Source organism: Triturus cristatus, chromosome 3_1, assembly GCF_964204655.1.
Source record: "Triturus cristatus chromosome 3_1, aTriCri1.1, whole genome shotgun sequence".
NCBI lineage: Eukaryota > Metazoa > Chordata > Amphibia > Caudata > Salamandridae > Triturus > Triturus cristatus.
In genome coordinates, this window is record NC_140583.1 from 732,420,208 (window position 1) to 732,447,918 (window position 27,711).

General features: G+C 43.5%; 1 protein-coding gene across 2 annotated transcripts in view; it reads left to right on the forward strand.

The window, feature by feature from the left end:
* Positions 1-27,711, forward strand: part of TSPAN4 (tetraspanin 4) — a 2,753,320-nt gene that overhangs the window by 1,624,189 nt on the left and 1,101,420 nt on the right. The gene's annotated exons all lie outside the window — the stretch shown is intronic.

Here is a 27,711-nt window from a genome sequence, read left to right on the forward strand (position 1 = left end):
TGCAGTTAATATTTTGTTGTAAAAGCACATTTTTATAAGTAACTTAAAAAATAGCTGTAAGTCAATGTGCAGAAACGTATAAATAATGTTTGCCTTCCTGCAAAGAACTGCAGCTTGCTACTGATGGCTCTTCATTTCAGGACAAAAGACCATGAGAGCTGAAAAGCTGGTTACCGTTGTCATTGTTTACACAGCAGTTGTAACTCTGCTTCCTGACCTACCTTTCACAATGTGGTGGCTCTGGCAGCAGGTGTTGTACAAAACGACTCAAATGTAATAACAGTGTATCTGTTAGGTTATGCTGTTATTACATGTATCTTGCGAGACACAGCTAGACCGCAATATGACAATTAGACATATTTTATGCAGAGATTGCAGCATTCCATGTACTGTAACTCATTATATGTTGATATACCACAGTGACGTAACATTCAAAAGCATTTTCCCAACTCCGTTGATCCTAAACATGATGAAGGGAGCGGCGGAAAGCCATTACTCAGTCGTATTTAGAGTCTAATTTCCGTGATGGAAGCATGGTGGTTTATTATCCACACCTGTGGTGGAGGAAAAGGGCATACATAGCTAAACCCTGCCCACAACAACCAATAAACCTACTCTTTCTACATGTCCCTGCTAAGGCCTGGTACTCTATCTGGCAGTGCTGGAGGAACAACAACACAATGCAAAACAAAAGAGAAAGTTACTACAATGTTTTACCCTTTTTGAATGCACTATGTTAACTATCACTGGCACTAAATATACAGCTATGTACACCAAATCACACCTGGCATCAATTTACCCTCTCCATCCCTCACTCTACATACCCATATTAAAATGTAACCTGACACAATTTTACTACCCCAACATCTCAAGTCAGTAAGACAATGTGCAAGTTTAACAAATCTGCTTTGTTACACAACATATAATGCTAATACTTTAGAACTAAAAGTTTTAACTGTTTTACAAAATAAATGTATACTAATAAAGTCTTCATATTGGAGTGTTTAACATATATCACGCAGCTATTCTGAGCCTAACATTCATCATACTTTCCTCACTTAACACACACCACAAACATAGTATTCAACCAGGTACCCCAAGTACAAATTTCCACTACCCATTCACTGACATGTTGCATCTTTAAATCTAGCTCATAATCTCAGGGCTGGACTCATGCTCACATGCAAGACATTGCACTCATATACGTATGCTTAGAGTAGGCATACATAATGTATGGCAGGGACTATATGTGAGCCACAATAACTGCAGGTACTCCTAAACTTACCCACAATTATAATGACGTTAAATGTAATCACAAATACATTATCACTCTGAAAGCTAGGCCCTCACAATAACGCTCCCACTTCCTTTAATGCGTAGGAAAGGAAATGATGTTCATCTCCCACAGTACAATACACAAGAAATCACAAGATCTGAAAATGGAAGTAAATTGTTAACACAAACAAAAGCTTCGAAAATGCATTCATATTTGGCAAACAATGTAACACTTAACACAACTACTTATATCTCCAAGTACACAACAGACACAAACATTTGAATTATCCACTTTTATAAATAATAAATATTAAGGGACAACGAAAATCTTATTACTCTGGGTATTTACAATTAAAACAAATATATAAACAAGAAAAGTAAAGTCCAGGAGTAGGTAATTAGGAATAGGGTCCTGTCAGAGTCTATAGCAGGCGTCATCCTCTTATCTTGCCTCCACATCACAGTACTGTACTCATTGGGCTCTTCATCACCCAGGCGCCTGTCTGGGCACCTACCTTTTGGGATGGGGTGTTGGTTTTAGTATTCTTTTGGTGGGGCAGGCCTGGGGGATTTTGTGGGGGGACGATGACAGGAATGGTTAGGTTTTGGGTAATATGAGTGTTTGGGGCTATTAGAATGTTTGTAGAAAGATATGGGACGTTTTGAGGTCAGGTGGAATGGTGGAGGGAGGTGGACGGATTGGGTCAGGAGAAGAACTTAGGGTGGGCTGTGGAATAAGGGGCAGGGCTTTGAATGGGGGCAGGTGGTGGAATGGGGTAGAATGTGGAAAAGTGGAAAAGGGGCAGATGACCTGGAAGGATTGGTGTCAGCGGAGGCAGTAAGAGAGAGAGAGAGCCTCTCTGTAAGGCAGACAGAGCAGACTGCATGTCATCCAAGATGACAGCCACTTGTGTGAGTTGCTGACTGACACCCAGGACGGCATACAACAATGCTGTCCTGGACACCATTCAATAATGCTGTCTACCACACAGAGAGGATCTTTAGAACTTCCAGTGGCTACTCTGACACCATTGCTAGTGGGATGGGGGTAGAGGAGAGGTGCCTGGGATGAAGGGGACTCCCAACCTAGTTACAGACTGAGTGCTGGCTTTAAACCAGGGGACAGGTGTGATACTGGTGCTGGTGGGAGTGGTGGCGACGGTCACACAAACAAATATTGTGGCTCGTTTTGTTTCGGCCACCACTATGAGGGGCTAGCCTGGGTCAGGGGCCTCCTAATCCCATGTGCTATTGGCCTCATTGCCACTGGGTCCTTCTGCGTTGGTGGTTTCACCTTTGAACTCCCAGTGGCTCTTCAGTGCGTCCCTTGAAGTCTAGTCAGTGTCTCCCTCACTTGCTCTGGAGGAAGGTGAAAGCAGACATATGCCCATATCAGTTACCTACTAAAGAGGTCAATAGCAAAAGGTACACACATTAAAGAGGGCCAAACATTAGTCATTGCGCCAATCTAATCCTAACAAAGGGCACCTAATGAGACATCATAAAGGGCCTGATTTTGGAAGACCATCTGTTCCATCACAAATATCACTGATATTCTGTCTGCCTTGTTACAAGTATATTTGATTGTCACTTATAATAATGTGTATAGATTATCTGTAACTTTTGTGCAAAATTCGAAATCATACACTGTAAATCATCATCTGTTAATAATCTAAATTCAAGTAAAACGTAGTTTACCTAAGTATTCACAATTGCAATCCAATCCCAAACAGCGCGCCACATCTGTACCGTTTGTTATAAGGGACACCATGTACCTGCTTCACAGTTTGGCGGGTGGCTTACTCTTCTCACAAATGTGACGGAATTCCCATCCACCTTATTACAAGTGCTATAGGATATAATGCACTTGTAATCCAGGATATCCATCACATTTGTGATGCAGTATCCCGCCTATCAAACTGTGTCACATACATTTTGGTCAAAATATTAGAATGTAGATATGCTTTAATGCACATTGAAATTGGTATATGTCTGTTCTGTCATGTTTTATGGACTATCTATTTTTCAAAAATCTGTCCAGGCAGATATTGATATATGGTTACTTTGGAATATTGTTTACAGCCATGTTCATTATATGGTGTATAGTAGTGGCCCATGCCTAGCATTCACATTTGTACATATCTTCTATCACGTGTGCATAACTAAATGGACCTAAATGTAAACTACTTCTGTGGGTCAATGCCTAGGCAACCTTTTGAATAGCAGTGTGTTCATACACTTGCCCAGGATCTGGATGTCTTATACAGGGTGGTGTGAACAGTGCCACAGCATGGGCACTGACTTCGGGTGTGGGCCCCATGTTTGTAAGTTACTGCGCTGTTTAGTACTTTGCTCCATTTCAATTTTCAGGCAACAATAACAATGTCAATATAACTCATGTGATTAATGTTCTTCCTGGAGAAAGATCAGAGTTTTGTCACTGGAAGTTTTGACTCATCGTAAGGTAGCGTAGAGGGTTAATATGCCTGCAGCAAAAAAATGTGTAACATGAAGATAACAAACTGCATATGATGTATATAGGCCAGTGGGTTACTGCTTTTGTCAGAGAGATCCTTTTGCTACTTGCAGATTATAAGTTAAAATCCTAATATTGAACAGTGAGCTATTAACTGTCAGCAAAGAGCTGATGCAACCTGCAGACATATAGATTACAGTGTTAAGATGTTTTCCCCAGTCTTTCATTATCCTAATGTTACAAAAAGGATTCATTTGGGTAGAAATCAATTCTTATTTTTAAATCGAACCCCCAGAGTGGGTATGGAGACTTGAGGGGTACTGTTAAAGGGCAGTAGTGAGGGAATATTTGGAGGAGGAGGTCATTGGGGGGGGGGGCGCCAAGGAACATCGTCACACCGGGCGCCACCAGTGCTAAAACAGGCCCTGGTCTTATACAAAATACAGTCTGAAGTACTGGCCAGGGGATACTATCCATGTTGCTTAATATTATTAAAAACACAGTTGTGTCAAGGCCTCATCTTTGATATAGATACGAGAATGTCCAAAACTTTTTATGTGCACCACAGAACCGTAATTCTCATGAACCACTTGATGAAAGGACAGGGCGTGATCCATCAGTAACAGCTGTTCCTTCGGCAAAGTTATAAATACAGTATTGACAACGTGCCTCATTTATAGTTTGAAAAGTTATGATTCTGCTTCACAAATGTAACAGATATCCCATCTGCCTTATTGCAAGTGTAACCACACTTGTAAGAAGGTGTACGGCATTTCTTGTATGTTTGCTATCCAGTAACTGTCCCTTAGACTCTAAATCTAGGCCAAAGTCAAATATATACTATGGGCCTTATAATAGGAACTTAATTTCATTTTTTTTTATTGTGACATTGAATTACAACCTGAAAACTGGAAAGAATTTTTAAGAACAACATATATTTTTTTTTCACATGAATAAACTTACCCGCTTGAAGCTGCTCCATGGCCATCAGTTCCCCTTTCAAGTTATTGTAGGCCTCTGCCTGAATGCGCTGTATCAAAGGGGTGAGTTACCTCCACACCTCATCTGTTTTTGTAGGGAGGATGTTCCCAGCTTGCTCAGCGCAATGCAGAGGTCCACTACCAAAGGTCCTCTCACCATTTTCTGCAGTGGATGTTGCGCCATTTAAAGTCACACTGTCCTTTAGATCCTTCTGTGCCTTCTGGATCTCCTCTGGACCTTCATGAGATCATTCTTGGCCCTTACAAGTTCAATAATCTGGGCCAGGGGATTCCTCTGCCACATAGCTGCACCCATCATGGCTGTGCTCATGGTGTTTACATTGGTGACTGCACCCTGAGCCTCCCACTCCACGGAAGGGCGTGCCTCAGCCCTTTCCAGACCACCCTGTGAGCTCGTGTGGGTGACCACAGCTGCGGTGTGTCCTGGCTGCACAGCAGATGTTATGGTTGTAGTTGCCACAAGAGAAAGGACAGGGGTGGCCACAGTTGGTGGTGTTGTGAGGACCAAACGTGATTTGTGGATGCATTGATTTGTGTAATGAGGACAAGGCTCTGCTGATGTATTAGATCTTGTGTTCTGAGGAGCAGGAGAGGCGCAAGATGCTCTCCACACAAACCTGACGAGCGAGGCTGGTCTCGAAGATCATTCTTACAGGCAGGAGTGCTGCTGCCACTAAAGACTTGTGATCTTTTTTCCACAGGCAGAGTGGCCAGTGCAGTTGCGTCTGATGACTAAGATCTTTCTCATTCACCTTGTAAAAATAAATAGAACTTTTTAGACAATTATAGTTTATAGTGCATTTTAGCAATATATTAACTCTAATACATTCGGTGTTCATGTTTATGATGTCAAACCGGTCTTCAATGTTTATTACCCTACTGATTAAATTGAGTGTCCAGAATTTGTTTCCTTTAAATCAAGCAACAAAATACTGAGAAAGATTGATACACAGTGATGTGAGGTTTTTTGTAGATTTACAAGCCAGGGCTTAGTGTGTGTGAGCCGTGAAACGTGGGGTTGTTTAGCTTTCCTGTCCAAGGGTCGTCCAACATACTATGCCTTAGCAACACTGTGAAAGGAGCATCTCTCAAACACTTGGATGTCAATGTTTGTAATGTTGAACAATCCTATATTTTATTATAAAGGTTAGTGAGGACATACAGAACAACATTGAAGATATAGGCCATTTAAAAAATGTTCATTGACAATTATTTCATTCAAATTGTAGGGCAAATAACAGTGCTATAGTACTAATATTTAAAATAGAAAAAATACCATTTCAATTAGGCTATGCAGGGGTGATTCAAATACATCTAGGTTAGCTGATTTCCTCTCACTCCAACAACCCCCTTTTGTTGAGTTGGGTCTATTAGTTTCATACAGTGCAGGTGCAACACCGCCCCTCATTTCTTACATACTGTCTATGACAGTATTTTTCAAACAGACTGACTGATTATGACTGTGCAGCCAGAGTGAGTTTATGGGAGATTGTGAACACCTAGAGAATGTAGTGAGTTGTTACAGACATCAGCATACTTGTGTGAATAGATCATCATTGGAGAGCTGTGCATTATGCACCAGAGTGCAGGGAACACTCCAACGGGTAGCTCAAGAGCTACTGGCAGCTCGCCACCACCATGGAAGTAGTTTCTAGAAGTGAAGCAGAGCAGGATGTATAGAGAGCATACCTATTTTGAAGATGAGGACATGACTCAGTTCCATAACCTTGGAGTGGCTGCCAGCCAAACCAATGACAGGGCAACACGCTTAGACACAATCACACACCCTGAGAGCCTGAGATGCCTGCAACAAGACCACCAGTCTCCACTTTCAATTTAGCAAAATCACATGATGATTAGCCACTTTACAATTCCCACTATATCGATCTTACGGTACCTGTCAAAACGGGGCCACAAAAGAAGTGCCAGCAGTATCCAGAGTGGAGTCATTAGAGTGTGGAACTCCCAGAGAAAGAGTAGAAGCATATGACAACTGTCCATTAGCAGCTCTGTCTGCAAGGATAGCAGAGAGTATTTTGAGAGTATAGAGAGGCAATGTCCTTGTTTATTTCAGACAGTGGGAGTGGTGTGTACATGAATGTGTGTGATATTATTTAAATGTTTCTTGTATGCAAACTAGTGTTATTATGTATTTGTTGTGCATGTGGCTGGTGTTGTATCCAGCTTTGAAAGTCATTGTCTCTTACTGGAAGTCATTGCGGGTGTCAAGGAACACAAAATGTGTATGGTTCTCGCAATATAAGTGTTTCATCTCTGGCACAATTATGACTATTCCAGACATAATGTTGGCTTTGAGATAACAATGGCATTATTGGCAACTATTGGCATATGTTGGGCATCATTGGAGTAATCATTGTAAAACGGGAGCTGTACGTGGGTAATTGTGAGTATTCATGGCCTAATTGTGACATTGTGACCATTTTTAACAGAATTGTGGCTATCCCTGGAATAATTTAGTCCATGACTGACATGAAGTGGTAGTTCATAGCAATATGGCGGGCAGCATTGGCACAACGGTGGCTATGACATTACGGTGGGCACCCTTGGCACAGTGTTGACTTGTTTGGTATTATGATGGGCACTTCTAGCATGAGATGGTGTTACTTTGGATGGTGGAGTAGAATCTGTCAATGTGTTGCATTTGTTATAGGGAAATAACAAACTGATATTTTGGGACTTGAATTTAAACTGAATTTTGAGGCAATTCTTTTTCAGAAAAAGAATCCATTTTTATTTTGAGTGTGTTATTTGAACATGGAAAGTGTATATTTGATAGAAATACATGGTCTATGCGAAACTGATATGCTGATGTTTGAAAACAAAATGATTAAACATCTAAAACATATTTAAAGTTCCTCATGAAAGAATAGTTCAAACCAAGTTGATGAGATTTATAGCTGTTAGAATTTCCTTTGTGTGGTTGTGCATGTTTTGCTGTTATTTCATTAGTCATGTGGAGGCATTTTGGATTTATAAAGCTTTTCCTGGCATTGCTGTAAGTAACCCTGTCTTATGAGCTGGGGGTTGGTGTACTACTACATCACTGAGTGCTAACTATCGTCCAGCCAAACATTGCATCCAGGATATCAACTATCACAACATCATAAAGATAAGTATTTATAGCTATGTCTAATTTTCTTTACCTTCCTAACTCCACATCTGTTTACACTGAAGATACATGTATCGCCAAGGTATACAGATGTGAATTTAAGAATCGTAACTCCCTACTTGCCTGCCTTTAGGTGCTATCATAGTCAATTTTCTGGATAATATATTTTGGCTTGCAGATATATTGTCACTGGATATTGTGACATAAATCGTGGTGTTCACTACTAGTAATGCAAGGTGTGGTCACCATTTTGATTGTATTTGAGGTAGTCACTACTGCAACAGTGGCCAAAGTCATTAGTGGCTCAGGACTATTTTCATGGATCAGCACTAGCTCTTGTGATAGAAAAGATTGGAGAGCCCTGTTGTAGACTATGGGGCATATGCATCAACATTAGCATTTGCGATTCCTTATTAGCGAAAAATAAGGATTCGCTAATAAGGAATAGCAAAAGGCTATGCATGTAGGAATCGCTATTCAAATAGCGATTCCTTAACTTTCCTTAATTGCTACTAGCAAATAGCGAGTAGCAATTAAGGAATGCCGTCCCAATCATTCCTATGGGCCTCCAGGCCCATAGGAATGAATCGGAGATTGCATGAGCAAATAGCGAGTACCAGTAGGTTCTCGCTAATTGCTCATGCAATTTCAAGGGTGCAAGGGTGTCAAAATGACACCCTATAGCACCCCTGAAAATGATATGTGCACTTATGTTGCACACACACATGCTCTAAGGGCATGTGTGTGCGCAACATGAATCTTTGAAAAATGCACAAAAGTGCATTTTTCAAAGTTTTTGCAAAGTACCATGCAGTTCATCTTCATGGTAATTTGCTCCCCCTATTAGCGAAATCGCTAATTTTTTAACTTTGATGCATTGCATTTAAGGAATCTCACTTTGGGATTCCTTAAATGCAATCGCTATTTAAGGAATCGGTATTTAAGGAATCCCTATTTAAGGAATCGGTATTTAAGGAATCCCTATTTAAAGAATCGCTATTTAAGGATTCCTTAAATAGCGATTTCTGCTTTTGGGTTGATGCATTGGGATTGGGTATTTTTAACTTAATACCGGGAGCTATTAGCGAATCGGTATTTTACCGACTGGATTTTGGGTTGATGCATGAGGCTGTTAGTCGTTACTAGCTGACAGGCACCTACAGCAGACCTTTCCATGACAACGCCTTACCCACTGACAGCCATTTCCCTTCTTACACTCTACCTGCCACATGAATGATCATTCACCATCGACAGTTCTTTTCATTCCTCCTTGGACAATCTGAGATCCTGCTGCTCGATGGAACATGAAAGGGCATTGCGGGTTACCAGCAATGGGAATGATGTCGGGAATTGCTGGTGTAAGGCTACTTGCTGTATGGGACATGTGGGGCTGGCAAGGTGCTATGGGAGGCAGCCAGTTGGGGAGAGCAGTCTTTGCTGGAAATTAGCGTCAGGAAAGTTCATGTGGGGAAAGATGAAATGACACCAGAACAGACCTCTGTTAAATAACGGATTGTGTATGGATGAAGGTGTTTTAGACATTGTCTGAATCAGTCAACAAAAACTCTGAGCTTGTGTCTATTTCAATAAATTTGATGAAACGTCCTTATCTGCAAAGTAAAGAAATTACAATTGTCATTTTAATCCACCCAAAGTTTATTTCTTCCCAGCCAATAGTTGGTCAAATTACATTTTGAAGACTAGGTGGCAACTGGGAATGGGTAGTTTTTTTTTACTTTTTACAGTGTACAGAGGTGGTTCACAAGACGATGCTGCGTTTCCGAGGATACATCTTTACAATTGTGGACAGAAACAAATGAAAGAAATCCCCGGTAGTGAACTGTAACAAGCCATCAGACAGCTGCAAGATTGACGCCTTGCCTACCCACGTCATAAATAGTCCACATTTGTAGTGGCAGAGACATTCTGTTTCACTACATATCAACAAAGGACATCTAAACACACGAACCAGTTCTAAGTGTTTGAGGGGTGTCCAATAAATCAGCCTGACTCTTCTACTTTTCTGTATATTTTTTCATTTAACACTCATAAATTAAGTTTGCTTTTGCACTTTTGTGAGAGCGGCTAGAATGATCTGCATTTACAATTAATTCTTTTCCTGAAGGAATATCTGTATAATGATCCACGGAATGGTTTTATATTCATATTAGGCACTGACTTGTAAAAAACAGATGTTGTATGCCATGCTCACATATATGTACCGAGGCCAATGGAAGGCTATCTTTGTGGGGAATGGAATTTGAAGCTGGATGTAATATCCTGCCTTAGGCCTGACTTTTGTAATATCAAGGCAGTAGTTTGTGATCTTGGCACTACAGTTCTAATAGGCCAACATTATTTAAAAAACGTAAGTTACTATAAGGGATGATTAAGCTCATCACGTGCATTTAACCTCTTCGCTGCTAGGCCTTTCCCCTCCCCCGTGCTAAGCATTTTTTTGGCTATTTGGGGTAGTTTGCTCTTTGGCCCCTGTAACTTTTTGTCCACGTAAGGTATCCACCCCAAATTTGCGTCCTTTTCTACCAATATTTGGAGGATTCTAAAGGTACCCAGTGTTTGTGGATCCCCGGGAGGGAACCGAGAAATTGGACAAAATACAGCAATTTTTGGAGGAAAAATGAGTAAAAAGTGCTGCAGAAGAAAGTATCTGGTTTTTCCCTGCAAAAGGTATCAACAAAGGGTTTGTGGTGCTGAAATCACCATCTTCCCAGCTTCCATTAACAGGCAGACATTTGTCAAAAAACCAAAACTTTCTACACAGTTTTGGCATTTTACTGGCACATAGCCTATTTTTCCTATTTTTTGTGCTTTCAACCTCCTTCCAATTAGTGATAGTAATGGGTGTGAAAGCAATAATAGATCCCAGAAAACTATACTTTTCTGACTTGGAGGCAACATTCTGAATTCAACAAGGGGTCATTTGTGTTGATCCTTCAAGGATTTTCTATAGAAACTAACAATTGAAATAAAAAATTATTGAAATTGGGTTGGAAAAAAACAGCAATTTGTGCCGTTTTCACCTGTAACTTCCAAGTATGGCAGGTTCTTTAAAGCACTATACCGTTATGTCTGCGGGACCCTTCTGGATGCAGGGATATATAGGACTTGTAGGTTCACCAAGAGTCCAAGGTACCCAGAGCCAATAACTGAGGTGCGTCTTGCAATGGTTTTTCATTGTGTATCGGGTATATAGCAATTCATTTGGTAAAATATAAAGAGCGAAAAATGGGTACCAAGGAAACCTATATATTTCTGAGATGGGAACAGATAATCGAGTTTAGAAGCAGTGGTTATTTGCACATCTCAGAAATTTTGGGTGCCCATACAAGCATGTGAATTGGAGATTTTTCAAAATGACTTCTGTTTTACACATTGTCTTACATTTGGAAGGCAGAAGTGCAAGAAAGTCAATTGGTAATAACATTTGTTCTTCTATTCTGTGTTCCCATCAGTCTCTTCATACAAATGTTACCTCACTTGTGTAGGTAGGCCTAGTGCCTGCGACAGGAAACGGCCCAACATGCAACGTGGACACATCACATTTTTACAGTGAAAACTGACCCATCTTTCGCGATGTGCCTAGCTGTGGATATTGGACCCTAGCCCAGCTGGCACCAAGGGAAACCTAGCAAACCTATACATTTTTGAAAACTAAACACCCAGGGGAATCCATGATGAGGTGACTCATCTAGGTTCTGTTACCCAGAATCCCTTGCAAACCTCAAACTTTGTCTAAAAAACTAAATTCCTCACATTTTTGTGATGGATAGTTCTGGAATCTGTTGGGATCCACACTGTTCTACGTATCCCCCAAGTCTCCCGATAAAAATGGTATCTCACTTTTGTGGGTCGGCCTAGAATACGCAACAGAAAATGGCCCATAACGCAATGTTTACACATCACATTTTTCCAGTGAATACTGACCCTTTTTCCGCAATGTGCCTAGCTCTGCTGGCACATAAGGCAACCTAGAAAATCCATAAATTTTTTAAAACTAGCGTCCAGGGGAACCAGGATGGGGTGACTTGTGTGGCTCTTACCAGGTTCTGTTACCCAGAATCCCTGGCAAACCTGAAACTTTGTGAAAAAAACACATTTTCCTCACATTTCTGTGATGGAAAGTTCTAGAATCTGTGGGTAGCCACAAACTTCCACCCACCTAGTATTTCGCAAAGTCTCCTGATAAAAATTGTACCTCGCTTGTGCGGGTAGGCCTAGTGCCAATGACAGGAAATGGGCCAAAACGCAACGTGGACACCACATTTTTCCACAGAAAACTGACACTGTCTTTGCAATGTGCCTCGCTGTGGATTGTGGGCTCTAGCTCTGCCGGCACCTAGAGAAACCTAGCAAACCTGTACATTTTTAAAAGCTAGACATCCAGGGAAATCCAGAATGGGGTGACTTGTATGGCTCTCGTTAGGTTCTATTACCGAGATTCCCTTGCAAACCCCCAACTTTGTCAAATGAAAAAACACATTTTCCTCATATTTCCGTTATGGAAAGTTCTGGAATATGCGTGGATCCACGAACTTCCACCCACCGATGCAGGATTCCCCCATGTCTCCTGATAAAAATGGTACCTCACTTGTGTGGGTAGGTCTAGTGCCACTGACAAGAAACGGCCCAAAACGCAACATGGACACACCACATTTTTTCACAGAAGATTTACCCTTTTTTCGCAATATGCTTAGCTGTGGATTTTGGGCTCTAGCTCAGCCGGCATCTAGGAAAACCTAGCAAACATGAACATTTTTTCAAACTAGATACCCAGGGGAATCCAGAATGGGATGACTTGTGTGGCTCTCACCAGGTTCTGTTACCCAGAATCTCTTGCAGAGCTCAAAACTTTGTTAAAAAAGAAAAATATTTTCCTCACTTTTCTGTGATGGAAAGTTCTGTAATCTGTAGGGAGCCACAAACTTCCACCCACCCAGTAGTCCCCCAAGTCTCCTGATAAAAATGGAACCTCACTTGTGTGGGTAGGCCTAGTACCCGCAGCAGGAAACGGGCCAGAATGCAACATGGACAATTCACATTTTTCCACAGAAAACCTGCCCTTTATTTGCAAGGTGACTACTGTGAATTTTGGGTTCTAGCTCAGCCGGCACCTAGGGAAACCTAGCAGACCTATAAAAAAAATAAAACTAGACACCCAGGGAAATCCAGGATGGGGGTGACTTGTGTGGCTCTCATCAAGTTCTGTTACCCAGAATCCCTTGCCAAGCCCAAACGTTATTTTAAAAAAAACACATTTTCCTAAAATTTCTGTGATGGAAATTTCTGGAATCTGCAGGGAGCCACAAATATCCACTCACCCAGCATTCCTCCAAGTCTCCCAATAAAAACGGTGCCTCACTTGTGTAGGTAGGCCTAGTACCCGCGGCAGGAAATGGCCCAAAATGCAACATGGACACATCACATTTCTCCACTGAAAACGTACCCTTTTTTCACAATGTGCCTAGCTGTGGATTTTGGACTCCAGCTCTGCCAGCACCTAGGAAAACCCAGCAAACCTATACATTATAATTTTTATCGGGAGACCAAGGGGACTTCTGTGTGGTAGGACAATTGTGCCGGCACAGTGATCCCAGTCAGCAATGTGAGAAAAATTAGATTTTTTTGAAGCTAAATTTGAGGTTTGCAGGGGAGTCTCAGTAGGAAAACATTGGGGGATCAATGCATGCCATACCTCCCGGAACTCCCACGCGTGTCTAGTTTTCAGAAATGTCTGGGTTTGGCAGGTTTCCCTAAATGTTCATCAAGCCCGGGACCAAAAACACAGGTGGCCCCCTTGCCAAAGCAGGTTGTTTAGTGATAGATCATTTTGATGTCTTCAGAATGTGTTTTGAGCCCTTCCCTGCGTGGGTACTTGGCCAACCCTCACAAGTGAGGTAGCATTTTTATCGGGAGACCTGGAGAAACAGTGGGTTTTAGGAAATGTGTATCAGCCCAGTGATTCCACAATTTTCTCATTCAATAATGTAAGAAAAAATTGATTTTGTTCAGCTAATTTGAGGTTTGCAGGGGATTCTGGCTAGGAAAACATTGGGGGATCCATGCAAGTCACACTTCCCTGGACTACCCCAGATGTCTCGTTTTCAGAAATGTGTGGATTTGGCAGGTTTTTCTACATGGCCGTCGAGCCAAGGACCAAAAGCGCAGGTGACCCTCTTGCAAAACCCGGTCATTTTGTGATTGATAATTTTGATGTCTCCACAATAGGTTTTGGGCCCTTCCCTGCCGCTGTACTTGACCCACCCACATAAGTGAGGTACCATTTATATCAGGAGACCTGGGGAAATACTGGATGGTAGGAAATTTGTGTCAGCCTGGTGATCCTAGGCAGAAATGTGAGGGAAAAGGTGTTTTTTGTGCTAAATTTGAGGATTTCAGGGGATTCTGTGTAGGGAAACATTGGAGGATCCACACAAGCCATACTTCCCTGAAAGCCCCTGGATGTCTAGTTTTCAGAAATGTCTGGGTTTGGTAGTTTTCTCTAGATGGCCGTCGAGCCGGGACCAAATATGCTTGTCGCCCTCTTGCAAAACCAGGTCGTTTTTTTATAGATAATTTTGATGTCTCCACAGTATCTTTTGGGCCCTTCACTGCTGCGGGCACTTGGCCCACCCACACAAGTGAGGTGCCATTTTTATCGTAAGACCTGGAGGAACTCTGCGTGGAAGGAAATTTGTGTCATCCCAGTGATCCCGCAACTTTCCCACACAGAAATGTGAGAAAAATGTGATTTTTTTCAGCTAAATTTGAGGTTTGCAGGGGATTCTAGGTAGGAAAACGTTGGGGTAGCCACACAAGCCACAGCTTGCTGGACTCCACAGCGTGTCTAGTTTTCAGAAATGTCTGGGTTTGAGCCCAGGACCAAAAACGCAGGTGACTCGCTCGCAAAACCATGTCTTTTTTTGATTGATAATTTTAAAGTCTTCACAGTACGTTTTGGGCCATTTCGTGTCGCGGGCACTAGACCTAACCACACGAGTGAGGTACCATTTTTATCGGGAGACTTGGGGGAATGCTGGGTGGGTGGAAGTTTGTGGCACCCTGTAGATTCCAGAGCTTTCCATCACAGATATGTGAGGAAAATGTGTTTTTTGTTTTACAAAGTTTGAGGTTTGTTACAGAACCTGTTAAGAGGCACACGTCACCCCATCCTAGGTTCTCCTGGGTGTCTATTTTTCAAACATTTACAGGTTTTCTAGGTTTCACTAGGTGCCAGTTGTGCGAGGGCCCAAAATCCACAGCCAGGCACATTGCAAAAAACAAAGCCAGTGCCTAGTGCCCGGAGGGGGGAGGCACAAAGACTGTGCTCATTTTTTGGGGGAGAGGCATTGGAATGCTCATTCTGGGAAGCCTCCACCCCTTCGTATATAAAAACAGCATAATCCCTGGTGCCTAGTCAGCTCTCTGCCTCCCTCCAGGGGGCAAAAGCCCCCACCCCTACGTATAAAAAAACAGCATAATCCCTGGCGCCTAGTCGGCTCTCTGCCTCCCTCCAGGGGGCAAATCAAGTCCTATTGCCCCATCTGCCTCCCCAGGGGGGCATTAAGACAGTTGCAATTTCTTTTGGCCTGGGGGCATTGACATGCACATTCTGGGTAGCCCCCACCCCTATGTAAAATGTTTTTAAAAATCCCTGGTGTCTAGTGGGCTTTTTGCCCCCTCAGGGATAGGTCAGGGGCTATTGCCCCCATCTGCCTCCTGGGGGGCAGAAAGACTAGCATTTTGTTAGGTGGCGGGGCATTGGCATGCCCTTTATGGGCAGCCCCTACCCCTACATATAAGAAAAATAATCCCTGGTGCCTAGTGGGCTTTCTGCCCCTCCACCCCCGCCCCCTCGCCCCAAGGGGCAGATTAGGAGCTATTGCTCCCATCTGTCTCCTGGGCTTTGTTGGGGGGCGAGGGTGGGGGCATTGGCATGCCCATTCTAGGCAGTCCCCACCCCTGAACTATAAAAAAAATATCCCTGGTGCCGCTCTCCCCTCCCTGGTGTCTAGTGGGTCGATCTCTGCTTGGGGATCGCCCTACTGCGGCAATCCCCCAGCAGGGAGATTCTCCCCTGCCCAATGATACTTCGTCCATGTTTTTCAGTGCTCGGGGGCTGAGATAGCCCCACGGGCACTGAAACAGTGAAACTGAAACTAAGTTTCAATCCATTTTCAATGTGATGACGTCAGGGCGCCATGCGTCATTACATTGGAAACAAAAAAATGCCTTGATAGGTTGGGGAAAGCTTCCCCGCTTCCAGAGGCAAAAAAAGGAAATCCCTCTGCTGTTCACAGCAGAGGGATTTTGTGCTAGTGTGCACATTCCGGAATGGTTCTGTCATGAGCACACAAAAGGGTTAAACAGAATATGCCAGTTAGAGGCATCATCAGTGTAGGTCCAGTGGTTCTCTAGTAGTGCAAGGAGATGCTGATGTGGGATGTTGTGGGATGTTAGAGTGCTTGGGAAAAGGCTGTGAGTAGGAAGAAACCACTTTGTTATTTGAAACAGTGCCTCTTACCGACCTCAATAATGTTGAAAGGAGGGTATGCCCTAATGACAGTGGGTACCACCCAGTGCTGTAAATTAAGAAGATGCTGCCAGATCCCGGTTCCGGCAGCTGTTTCTAGACCCTGTGAAGCATGCTGAATTTGTCCTGGTGTAATTTTTCAACACCAGGACATAATTAAGCTGCACCTGCACGTTATCTGTATTCCGTTTGGAACAGGAGCCTGTAGGCAGTGACAGGGCTTTCTTTTTTGCACTTCCAAAGCAAAGGCCTGAATTAAAAGGCCAATGGCCCTTCTTTTCTTCGAGTATCACCGGGCTGAGAGCCATCTGGAGCCTCACATATAGATGCCAATGCAATGGAAGGAAGCAGAGGCACTCAACGTAGACCTTTGCAAGTATGTTAGAGAAACTATGACTCGGAGGCAGTTTTTACTCTTTGTCCAACGGCCCATATAGGAAACGTGCATGATAGATGTAATGATGCAAGATTTATCTCTGTGTATGAATGTGTTAAAAGGCACCTTCTGTTTTATATTTGATTTAATTATTTTATAGCGCTACTCATCCCATAGCAGGGTGTCAGAGTGCTTTACATCACACACAGAGACACAACAATTAATATGTGTATAAATGAAGTAACAGGAAATGGTAAAAAAACAATGAATTGTCCATACTTGTAGACACTACAATCCTCTCAAAATTGCTGGGCACACAGAGATCTAGGCAAAAAGTGTCTTAACCCTGCAAAATATTTTAGAATGCAGCCTCTTTGTGACCAACAGATTTACTGACACATTTATCCTAGTTGCAAATTTCTTTGCAACATTTTGTTTACAATAATGCATAAATTGACTGTCAGACTCTGATTTTCAAATTCTACCCCTCATGACTCCACCCCATTTTTGTTATCACACCTTGACCCCCAATTTATGGGATCCAGAAGAGATGTTTCCCAATTCCAGCACTGGTACCACCTTAAGAACTGTGTTTACTCATTTAGGAAAAGCATAGAGAGCACCAAAATCCAACGGCGTAGGGGGCTGGCAACAAATGCCCTCTGCCCCCAATGACAGGACTGTAAAATATATCACACATATATTAACACCAATGGCGGCCACTTACACTTCAACTTACCGCATGTAAAAACTGTTCATTGATGTCTAGCAGGCATACCCGCTGCAATGTGCCAAATCTGAGGCAAGCTCACTATTGAACGGCTATTTGTCTGGCTGGTTAAAGCGCCCTAAGGGGCCCATCACCGCTCCAGTGACAGACAGACTAAGGCCTTTAAAAGCCAGGGCTACAGAAGCATCGAGTGAGACTGACTACCCCAGCCCTGTGCTGAAATGGAGATATCAAAGTGCAGGCATTGACTATCTCATAGTGCCTGATTAGTGCTGAGAAGTGCAGGTTCTCTTCAATTAATGATGATAATATAGGACTCCCCTTCTTGCAATCACCAGTAGAGCCACTCGACTGGAAAAATTGTGCGACAATTGTGCCTGTTACCTTGAGTCCCTCTATTATCTTGAGCCAGTGCTTAATGTGTAAAATAATAAGGGCCAGCGCCCTGACCAAGAGGCTATTGCTGCTTGCAACCCCCATTGCCCCTGTCATCGCTGCCAATGACGCTACCAAAACAACTACTGACCATCTCTCTCGCCTGCAAGTGTGACAGTACAGATCATGCCAGGTTCCCAAAGCTAAAGGAATGTCTGGGGGGCAGGTATTCTTTATTTTGAATGTATATTTTATTCATAAACAACTGTTGTTCTGCTCATCTCTAAATTAGATGAGCAGCGCCACCATGTGGCAAACTGTCACAAGTGCGGTGTTGACAATTAAGTGCTGGTGGCCAGCACCGAAAACCACCTGCTTAAATTAAGCACTGCCTTGGGCCATCTTTTGTAGCAGTAGTAACAGCAAACGTCTGCTATAAAGGGTTGATGATGACACTGCCCCTCATGATTTTTAAAGCAGAGCTACTATACACTTTGGGTCGGTACCCGAATTAAAACCAAAGCGGAGTGGCAAGTCATGAGGCAAAGCAACTTTGCACGCCCCTTTGATGTAAACATGGCCAATTAAATGTCATTAATGTTGTGTTTGAACCCCCTTTCTAAAAGGTGTACCAAGGTAGGTTAAAATAAAACAAGATACAATTATTTTAAATTTTTTTAAAGGACAGAAATATTAAGGACACATTAAGTATAAGTGAACTCGAAAACAGTGTTCTCATTTGCCAAGCCGAGAGTCGTGATAACCTGCTCAGGCTTCATACACACTAAAAAACACCACCCACTCAGTGCAGGATGCTGAATCATAGGGGAAAGCAGGCTTCAAGAATCTTAGGAAGTATTGTTAAAGCCTATGGCACCTGAAGTGAACTTGTCAGCCTCAGGGCTAAGTTGTACTTGAGTAGGAAGTCCCTGAGTGTCGTGTTATTGTGCAAAATGAAAAGGATTCTTCTCCGAAATCAAGAGCTATTGATCTGCACAAGATACATTTTTTTATGTTAAATACTGAAATCTCTGTTTAATGGTAAATAATATAATTTGCACACCTCTACGCAAGTTTCTGGGTTAGCAATATTAGGTGATGGACCAAGGAAAGCGTTTTCAAACCTTTTGGCACTCTCAGATGCTTAAAACTATTTGGCGTTTCTTTTCATGGCTGCAAGCAAAATACTGGGCGTAAACAGAGCCTAACAAGAGGTGTATCCCACTGATCACAGAGACCACACGTTTATCCTGTCTCAATGCAGACTCACAACCAACAATCATCACTCTGGTCTTCCCAAATTCAGTTTGAGTTATTCTCCATTAGGTAATGCCCTAGTGGGGCAATTGTGGAAGAAACTTGGTGCAGTCTCTGTGCTGCTATGGGATGGGAGCTAGATTAGTGTGTCAGCAGTATTGGACCTGGCCCTTTTTGCGTGGTCACCCCACATTTTTGCCTTCCTTTGCTGTACCCGTTGTTGTTGTCTTTTATGACTCTGTGCACTTTTCCCCGGATAACCAATGGTAAAGTGCTTGTGCTCTCTCCATGAAACCTGGTAAAAACTGTATAAACCTGATTGGAGAATTTAATTAACTTGTCAGTCCCTATTATATGGTACTACCTGTACCCAGGGCCTGTATATTAAGTGCTGCCAGTTGCATCCTTAATGCCACCCTCTAAATTAGCACTGTAAAACATGCCACTGAAGCCTGCAGCGCAGTTTTAAACCACTATATCAAATAATCTTTTTGCCAGGCCTAATCCTTCCTTTTTAATACTTATAAGTAGCTCCTACAGTAGGCCCTAACCACTCATAGGGCTGGGTACATCGTCGGGCACGACCCGAGCTTAAGGGTGGAGGAGCCCTGCACCTCCCACCTTTTGGCAAACTAGAAGAGCGTCTGTCAGGCTGAGCAAAGTCAGCCTGGTAGACACTCTTCATGCTCATTTCAATTCTGTACATGCGATAAATGTGCAGGCCCCTGGCTGTCTAAGTTGAGCATTGCATGGCTGAAGATTTCACAACCCTGTGGGCTTGACCTCCTCAGCCCGGGCAAAGCACATGGAAATCCTCCCCCTCACGACCAGGGGGTGCCTCGTAGATAGACTCCGCCCTGAGCGCTGCAGTTTGAAGTGCTCAGTGTCGACTGTCCATCAGTCATGCCTCACCTCAGTGTGGGGTGGGGTCAGCAGTCTCTCTGACTCCAACAGCAAAGCATTCACATTCACTTGACCCAGGACACTGGCAGAAAGGTACCGTTGGTTTGGCCAAGAAAAAGCCAACTTTCTAAAAGTGCGCAACGTGAAATCTAGCCACCACTTATGTTGCTGTTTTCTACTTAAGCAAACAAATATCATATATGTCTGAGATTGAGAAAACACTTTTTGTTTCAACACAATTTTCAAGCAAAGCCAGCTGGGGTAAAATGTTACAAAATATCCCTTAAAGCTGCCAATGTTCGTGAATTAACGATTCTACCACTGAGGAATCTTTAATTCATGAACATTAGCAGCTTTGAGGGATATTTTGTAACATTTTACCCCAGCTGGCTTTGCTTAAAAATTCCTTTCCCAATGGGCAGCATCCTAACTAAAAGGAAAATAAAAACTATGCATATTAGGATTGCTACTTACATGAAATTTTCAAAATGACTGACTGCTGTACCATTTAGAATTTTGAGTTTATGTATTATTGTTTTCATGTGTTTGATGTAATATTGTTTATCTTATGTTGAATTAATGTAATGTATTGTGTTGAAACAAAAAGTGTTTTCTCAATCTCAGACATAAATAATATTTGAAAAACCGAAAAATAATAATAATTGGTTAAATAAATAATCAGGACCAATGAATTAAGGCTGGGTCCTTTGCTTAAAAAGAAAACAGCAACAAAAGTGGTGGCTAGATTTCACGTTGTCCACTTGTACCTAGCTACTGATCCATTGGGCCGACCCCATTCTACTTTGAACTTTCTAAAACTGGCATTTTTTAAATTGTAAGTTCAAATCCAACATCAACATTAAAGAGGATTTCAAATTACAGTACATTTTAGTGTAAACAACATATATCTAGGGCTGGCTTTAGTGCTGGTGGTCCCCGGTGCGACAATCTTTGTTAGTACCCCCCACCATGACCTACTCCTCAGATTCCCTCACTACCACCCGGCAAAAGGACCGCTCATCTCTCCATAGACCCTCTCTTGCATACATTTCATTTGTTTTAAAGTGCTGGTAAAGGCTGACTTTACTAATCCACTCAGCTATCCACTTTAAATACAGATCTGTGCTACTTTATGGTGAGTCAAAACTGCCACTAGACAAAATTCCGAACTCTCTCTCTCTAGCAGGACCATTAATCACAAGAGTTATCTTGACATTTCTATTGCTGGCTGATATCTGGAGGCACAAGGAACTCTGCATCAGCTGCTTTTTAATAGTAAGTTATTGCTAAACACAGCGCACCCACCTAAGGTCAGCGCCTTCCCTCCAGGTCAGTTCCCAGTGTAGCGGCACCAGTCGCACCACCTTAAAGCCGGCCCTGTATATATTTAAATGGTCTGGCCAGAGAGACTCGAAGGTGGGCGCATCAGTTTGAAGTGCTCAGGGCCGACGGTGCATCAGTGATGCCTCATCTCAGAGGGGGGTGGAGTCAGAAGTCCCAGTGTCCTCATCCTACTCAGTGACGAGGAAAGGATTACTGCCTCCTCTCGTTTGCTGTTGAGGAGGCAACAGTCCCAATCCTCCAGGAACCACAAAGGTTTCCCTTCCGCCACCTGAGATCACCACTGTGGCCCGGTAAGATTTTTTTTTTAATGTTTGGTGTGTACCTGTGTGTATGTATGAATATTAGTGCCTGCTGTGAATCCGTTTGTGCATGAGTACGTGCTTGTGAATGGTGGGTGTATGTGTGCGTGCTTGTGAATGTATTGGTGTGAGTATGCTTGTAGATGGGTTAGTGTGAGTGTCTGTGTGTGTGGCATGAAAGCCCCCAATGTCGCCTGCTCCTGTTACCGGCTGCCACTGTGTATGGTATTTAAAAAGTAGGACATGTGTGACATGGCAGTCAAAAACTCCTAAAGTCGTTAATAACTATTGTAAGGCCTATCTCCCTACGAGACTAACACTTGGTTACCTTATCACATTTAATAAGTGCTAACTTCAGATTGGGAGCAGACAAATGTATGCTGTTTACACTACAATTGATTGTAGCATAACAAGGACCAAAACACAGCCCCTGTCAAAAGAGTGTAGGAATTATCAGTCCGACACATTAGTGGCAGTGGCCTTCAAGTCCGGCTGGGTGACATCATTGAAGCAGATGGTTCCAGTGGGCTCTGCAGTAAAATTAAAAAAACAGCCACCCTAAGATCTCAGCTAAAAGAGGCATGTAATATACGAAACAATAGATAAGAAGCAAAGAGCAAAGTTTATTTTCAAGCCACTGTTCTCTCTGCCTTATTTGCTAAAAGTTTTAGAGAAGTTCTTTCTGAATATGAAATAAGTCTTCGACCTAAAATCTCATGGTGGTAACGCAGCGTAAATGTCTGCAAATCAGTTGACTTTGTTGTAAAATCTTCCTATGGGGATGAGGAGATCAGGAGGAGTTGCCTTTGATTAAAAATACCCCTAGCAAAAATGAAACATGGTTTGGCATGCTGTGCAATACGGACTTCCCGGCCACTTCCCATAGGCATCTGATGGGCGGATAATGGATCTCACGGCAGGGAAATGTCCACTCTGGAGTTAATATAAAGGCAACAGGTTGCTGCAGCAATGCAAACAAGTGAGTCTGCAAAATGGCAACTCTAGAGTTACCTCGCTATGTCATGCTCAGAAGAACCTGCCAAACATTGGCTTAGTGCATATTCTTTCTGCAATCTTTATGCCAAGCTACCACAGTGTTGGTCACATCCAACCTCTGGATGTCTACCGCGGCACAGGGATGCTCAGGGGTATCCACCAGATCTCGCCCGTGGAAAAAAGAGAATAGTTCCTGGGTTGTAACTCCTTGCATTGCGGCATCTGACATGTCCATGGATCTTCTGCTGGTCAATGTTGTTGTGCCTCCTGGATCTCTGGATAACACCTGAATCTGCATTAAACAGTGTCCGCAGACACCTGCGAACACAAAGCCCTGATCAGCTGGTTCCACTTTTTGCATCTGGGTCACCCCTGCTCTTCCAGCGTGTACCACCACCCAGATCTCCTAGTTTGCCTATGTGGACATGCAAACCCCTGCCTGAGGAAAATGACAGGTGCAAAGCGACAAGCTTGACACTGCGCAGCCAACCTCATATTCAAGCAGAAAACTTTTGCTTACCAGCCCAAGTGGAGCGATGTAGGTCGCATCCGGAAATTCAAACCAGCCTCGCCAACCAAAGAGCCCTCCTCGCCACTCTCAACATTTTCCTGAATACATGAAAAAAAGCAGGCGTGGCTGGCGGGATGATGCCGTCTCCACTCGGAGACATCAGCCTATTGGGAAATCTCAGACATTTACTACAGGCCGAACGCCCAGATGACTGATTCAGGGGCAGAGCTAACACTCATAGGTAGTAGATTTATTAGGAGCCAGGGAGATGAGCTCAGCGCCTTCGGGAAGGCTGGCAGCAGAATAAATCTACGAGGCATTTCATAGCATCCTGCTATCGGGCCCAAACTAAGAGACCCAGGCGCAGCCTCTGGCGACCACCGTCCGCGTTTTACAGGGCACTAAATCTGAAGGCAGGCCCTCGGCACGGGAGGCGGGAGATTAATAGAACGTGTCTTAATGCCGGATATTTATTTATATTTGTGCGGCTCTCGTTGCTTTTATGACGCAAGTAAATCCAATCTATGAAAATTACACCTGTATTGATCGCGGACGCTCGTTTATATTCACTTCTGATGGACGTTTGATGGTCACAGCCTCAGCAATAGGCTTCTGGTCCAAACTGCATAGGATGATGTCAGTTAAGGCTCCGTATATTGTACTGTATTTCCTATGGCAGTGAAGTCACTGTATTTTACACCGTATTAGCCTATGACAGTAAAGGCGCTCTATTTTGGCTCTGTATATTGCACCATATTAGCCGACAGTAGTGAAGGCTTTGTATATTGTACTGTATTTCCTGTGACAGGGAAGGCGTTGTAATTTGGCTTCGTATATTACAGCATATTAGCCGATAGCAGTGAATGCTGTGTATATTGCATCGTATGACCCCATGCCAGTTAATGCTCTGTATATTGCATTGTATTAGCCTATGACAGTGAGGGCTCTATATATTGCAGTGTGTTATCAGATGGCTTTGAAGGGCCTTTATTTTTCACTGTATTCGCCTTTGCCAGTGACGGCTCTGTAAGTTAGTCGGCCGTAGCTGATGGCAGTGAAGTGTTTGCAAATTGCAGCGTGTAGCAAATGGGTGCTGCCCATTTAGTCCCCAAATATTGTTTGCATTTGACTATCCGGTGTTTGGACTTTTACTGTGAGTAGCACTCACTAATGATAAATTCATGGTAATGGTGCTGAAAGTGATAACTGCCAGTGTCTGCTTTTTAAGAAAAGGCTGCTGCTTCCCAGCTAACTTAAAAGGCTCTGGACTGGTTACATGTGCCCACACTCGTGCGTGGATTGCACATGTGAGACTACTGTCTTGCGGAGCCTGGTATAAGCACATAGATAGTTTGTCACAGAACAGACTCTTCAAGGATTGGTACTGACCCGGGGTAGGCCTTATTATCTGAGTCGGAATAGTGTAGGTTTGAAGTGCTTTCTGAAGGTCTGTGGTGCTTATACTGTATTGCACATTATTGGTGAAACCTACATTGAGGTACAATTTCGTATCACTTAGGCCTTCAGGGTCCAATATAGTATCAAGCTAGGGTTAAACATGCATTACGATTGTTGATTTACAGTCCCTAACATCATACATACACACCTAATGGCACTTTAAGAATTGTCTTATTTCCCTGGCTAAGCTTATCATCAGATTCCAGGCATCTTTCCCGCCTACTGGGCCACATTATTTACTCTGCTCCGAAGCGGGATGACAAAAGGCCTCCCCACTTAACAGAGCCATTAACAGTGCTTGGTCCAGTTCCTGGGGAAGGAAGGGACGGGGAGGAAATCTGCATCTGTTAAATAGCTTGTCACAGGCCCACAGAAATAAAGGAAAAGGTCCAGACCTCTGAAGCCAACACAGGAGAGGCTCGCCTTTGAAGTTTTGGTGGAAATGCATCAGGCAACTGTGTCTGCTAAGGGGATGCTGAGGCTCTCAGGGAAGCGCTTTCCACAGAGAACTTGAAGTCGCCATATTGGATTGTCCCAGAATGCTTTGCAGGAGGATTGGGATAGGGGTCGGGTAAAGATGCACACCCTAGGATTGGCACGAAATGCTTGGCTCCACCCCAACTAAAAAACACCTGCACAAAGGAAAGACAGAAGAGAAGACACTGGAGATGGGAGCAACAGTGGAGAAAAAATGCCCAGCTGGATGGAGAGGTCACCTGATGCCCTGCAAGGATGGACTTTGGCACTGCCCCCCTTATGCCCTCAGAAGAACAGTTTGGGGAATGGATCTGCTGGGAGACCCTCAATGGATTCCGGGGGCTTCTGTGGACCTGCCCTTGACTCCACTGACACATAGGTGCCCTTCAAGAAGCCCAGGGACTCTGGGGCCTGGAGAGTGTGACATGGAGAGTGTTCAGCTGGCTGGCTATTCAGGGGCAGTGCAAGACTTCCCCACAAGCAGGAGAGGAGTCCCAGGAGCCAGACAGAGGATACGCCTAGAGCAGGGAGCCAGAAAATCAAGCTACCAAAGAAAAGTGACGTTTTAGAGGCCAGGAATCCTGAAGAGGACTGGCCATCAAAGACCAGACAGAGAACATAGTGAATGGTGTTAAAGAATTTTTAAGAATTCCCCTGGAAGGGCAATGCCCATGGGGGTTACTACAATCTGCATCTTTGATTTGACTGATTCTCCCTCCCTAATTACTGTCTGGGGGTTATGTGACAGAGGGAGGCTTCTGAGCAGAGACATCCGACCTCATGGTGCCTTGGGTTCAGTTCCGGACTGGCAGTATTTGGCATTGGTCGCTACCCCGGGAGGCTGGAAGTGTGGGAGCTGCTTTTGCAGCAGCTGGGGCCGGTTTTGTTACTGGGGGCCGGTTTTACAGCAGTGCTGCAATATCGTCCCCCGTAACAAAAGCAGCAAGCAAGCCTTTTCAGCCTCCTGGGGCCAGGCAGTGGTTCCCCAGGGGCTGGTCCTAGAAAATTACCAGGGCTGGTTTGGACTCCAAGTCCAGCCCTGCTTGGGTATGAGAACATTTCAAATGAGCCTTCATTGATACTTCCTAGGCAGCTCTGAACACGGAGTCCAGCGCACGAATCACTTGGTTTATTTATTTAATTTTCTTCTGCATCTAGTACGTCATCAGTGATGCGGCCTGACAAATTTCGCACACCTCAAGGCGTGATAAATGTCACATTGGCGCAATTTCGCGCACCACTAACACGTCATTGGATTTTCCTATTTCCTAGTCAGAACATGAATATTGCTCTATAAAGCCCGTGAACAAATAAAAGAAAAGGAAATGGAATTCCAGCAATGCATACATCTCATTGCATCCTTGCTTTTCTTAGGAGTAATTTTAAACATGTTGCAGTCAGCTATCTCGGACAGGAGGCCCTTAATAAAAAAGTAAATATACAAATATATTGCTTTACACGAGCGAACACGCCCAAGGGCATTTTTCCTTGCATAAATCATTATTACTCATGCATTGTATAGTGACACATCTCCTTATTAAAAGGGGGATGGTAACAACTTATTAACGAAGGCATGAGAACAAAACAGACCAATAAAAGAATTGACAAACAATCCATGAAGCTTAACAGCTTGCAGCATGATAAGACCAAATGTAGGACCAGGAACTTGGCATTTGTACTGACCATGGCTGCATCAGTGTGCCTTGGACACCCTAAGCGTATAGAATATAAAAATACCAAACAATAGCAAGATGCAGAAAATATATGTGTTGTGTGAGCAAGCATAGCGCATCAAAGTGCATATCCAGGACTATGAGCCGAGAGCCCATGTCCTGGGGTACTTAGGACCGCACCAAAATCCACCTCGGATTCCACCCCTTTTTTTAATTGGTTTATCCTGCTTGACCGGAGCTTTCACTACTCCATACGAGCCTTTTCAAAATCTCTCTTTCTGGTCTACTGTTTTTCCCAGTGCTGAATTTGAGCCAGTAGGGGCCATCCGGGGCTCATTTTTATGCAGTGAACATTTACCACGAGCAAGAAAGGGGAAAAACAAACAAAGTGGAAAGAAAGACCGAGGAAAGAGAATGACGGAAAAAACGGCATAAAGGGGGAAAGCTGTAACATGCAAGAGTGAGATACAGGGGTGTAATGTTTAGGGCTACCACTTAGACACATCATTGAGGTAACTAGTACTGGCCCAGGGCACGTGCCCCTTTTATTGGCAGGGTCACCTGACTGGTGACACCTGTGATGGATGGGTGTGGGGTGAGTGTAGAGGCCAGCCCTCTGGGAGAGGCTGGTTACATAGGGCATATGCTGGAACACCAGAATGTGTCCAGCACATCACTACATTGGGCAGATAACGTCTGGTAGTGAAAAAAATGGGGCATGAGGTGGATTTAAGGATTGCCAGACTTGGTATTGGGTGCGCTGACATTTAATTGCACTGGCCGTCACCATCTGGGTTGAGTGTTGGGAATTGGCACTCATTCATTTAGAAATGAAGCACTGTATTGTCCGTTTGGTGCTCCTCCAAACAAAGACCACCT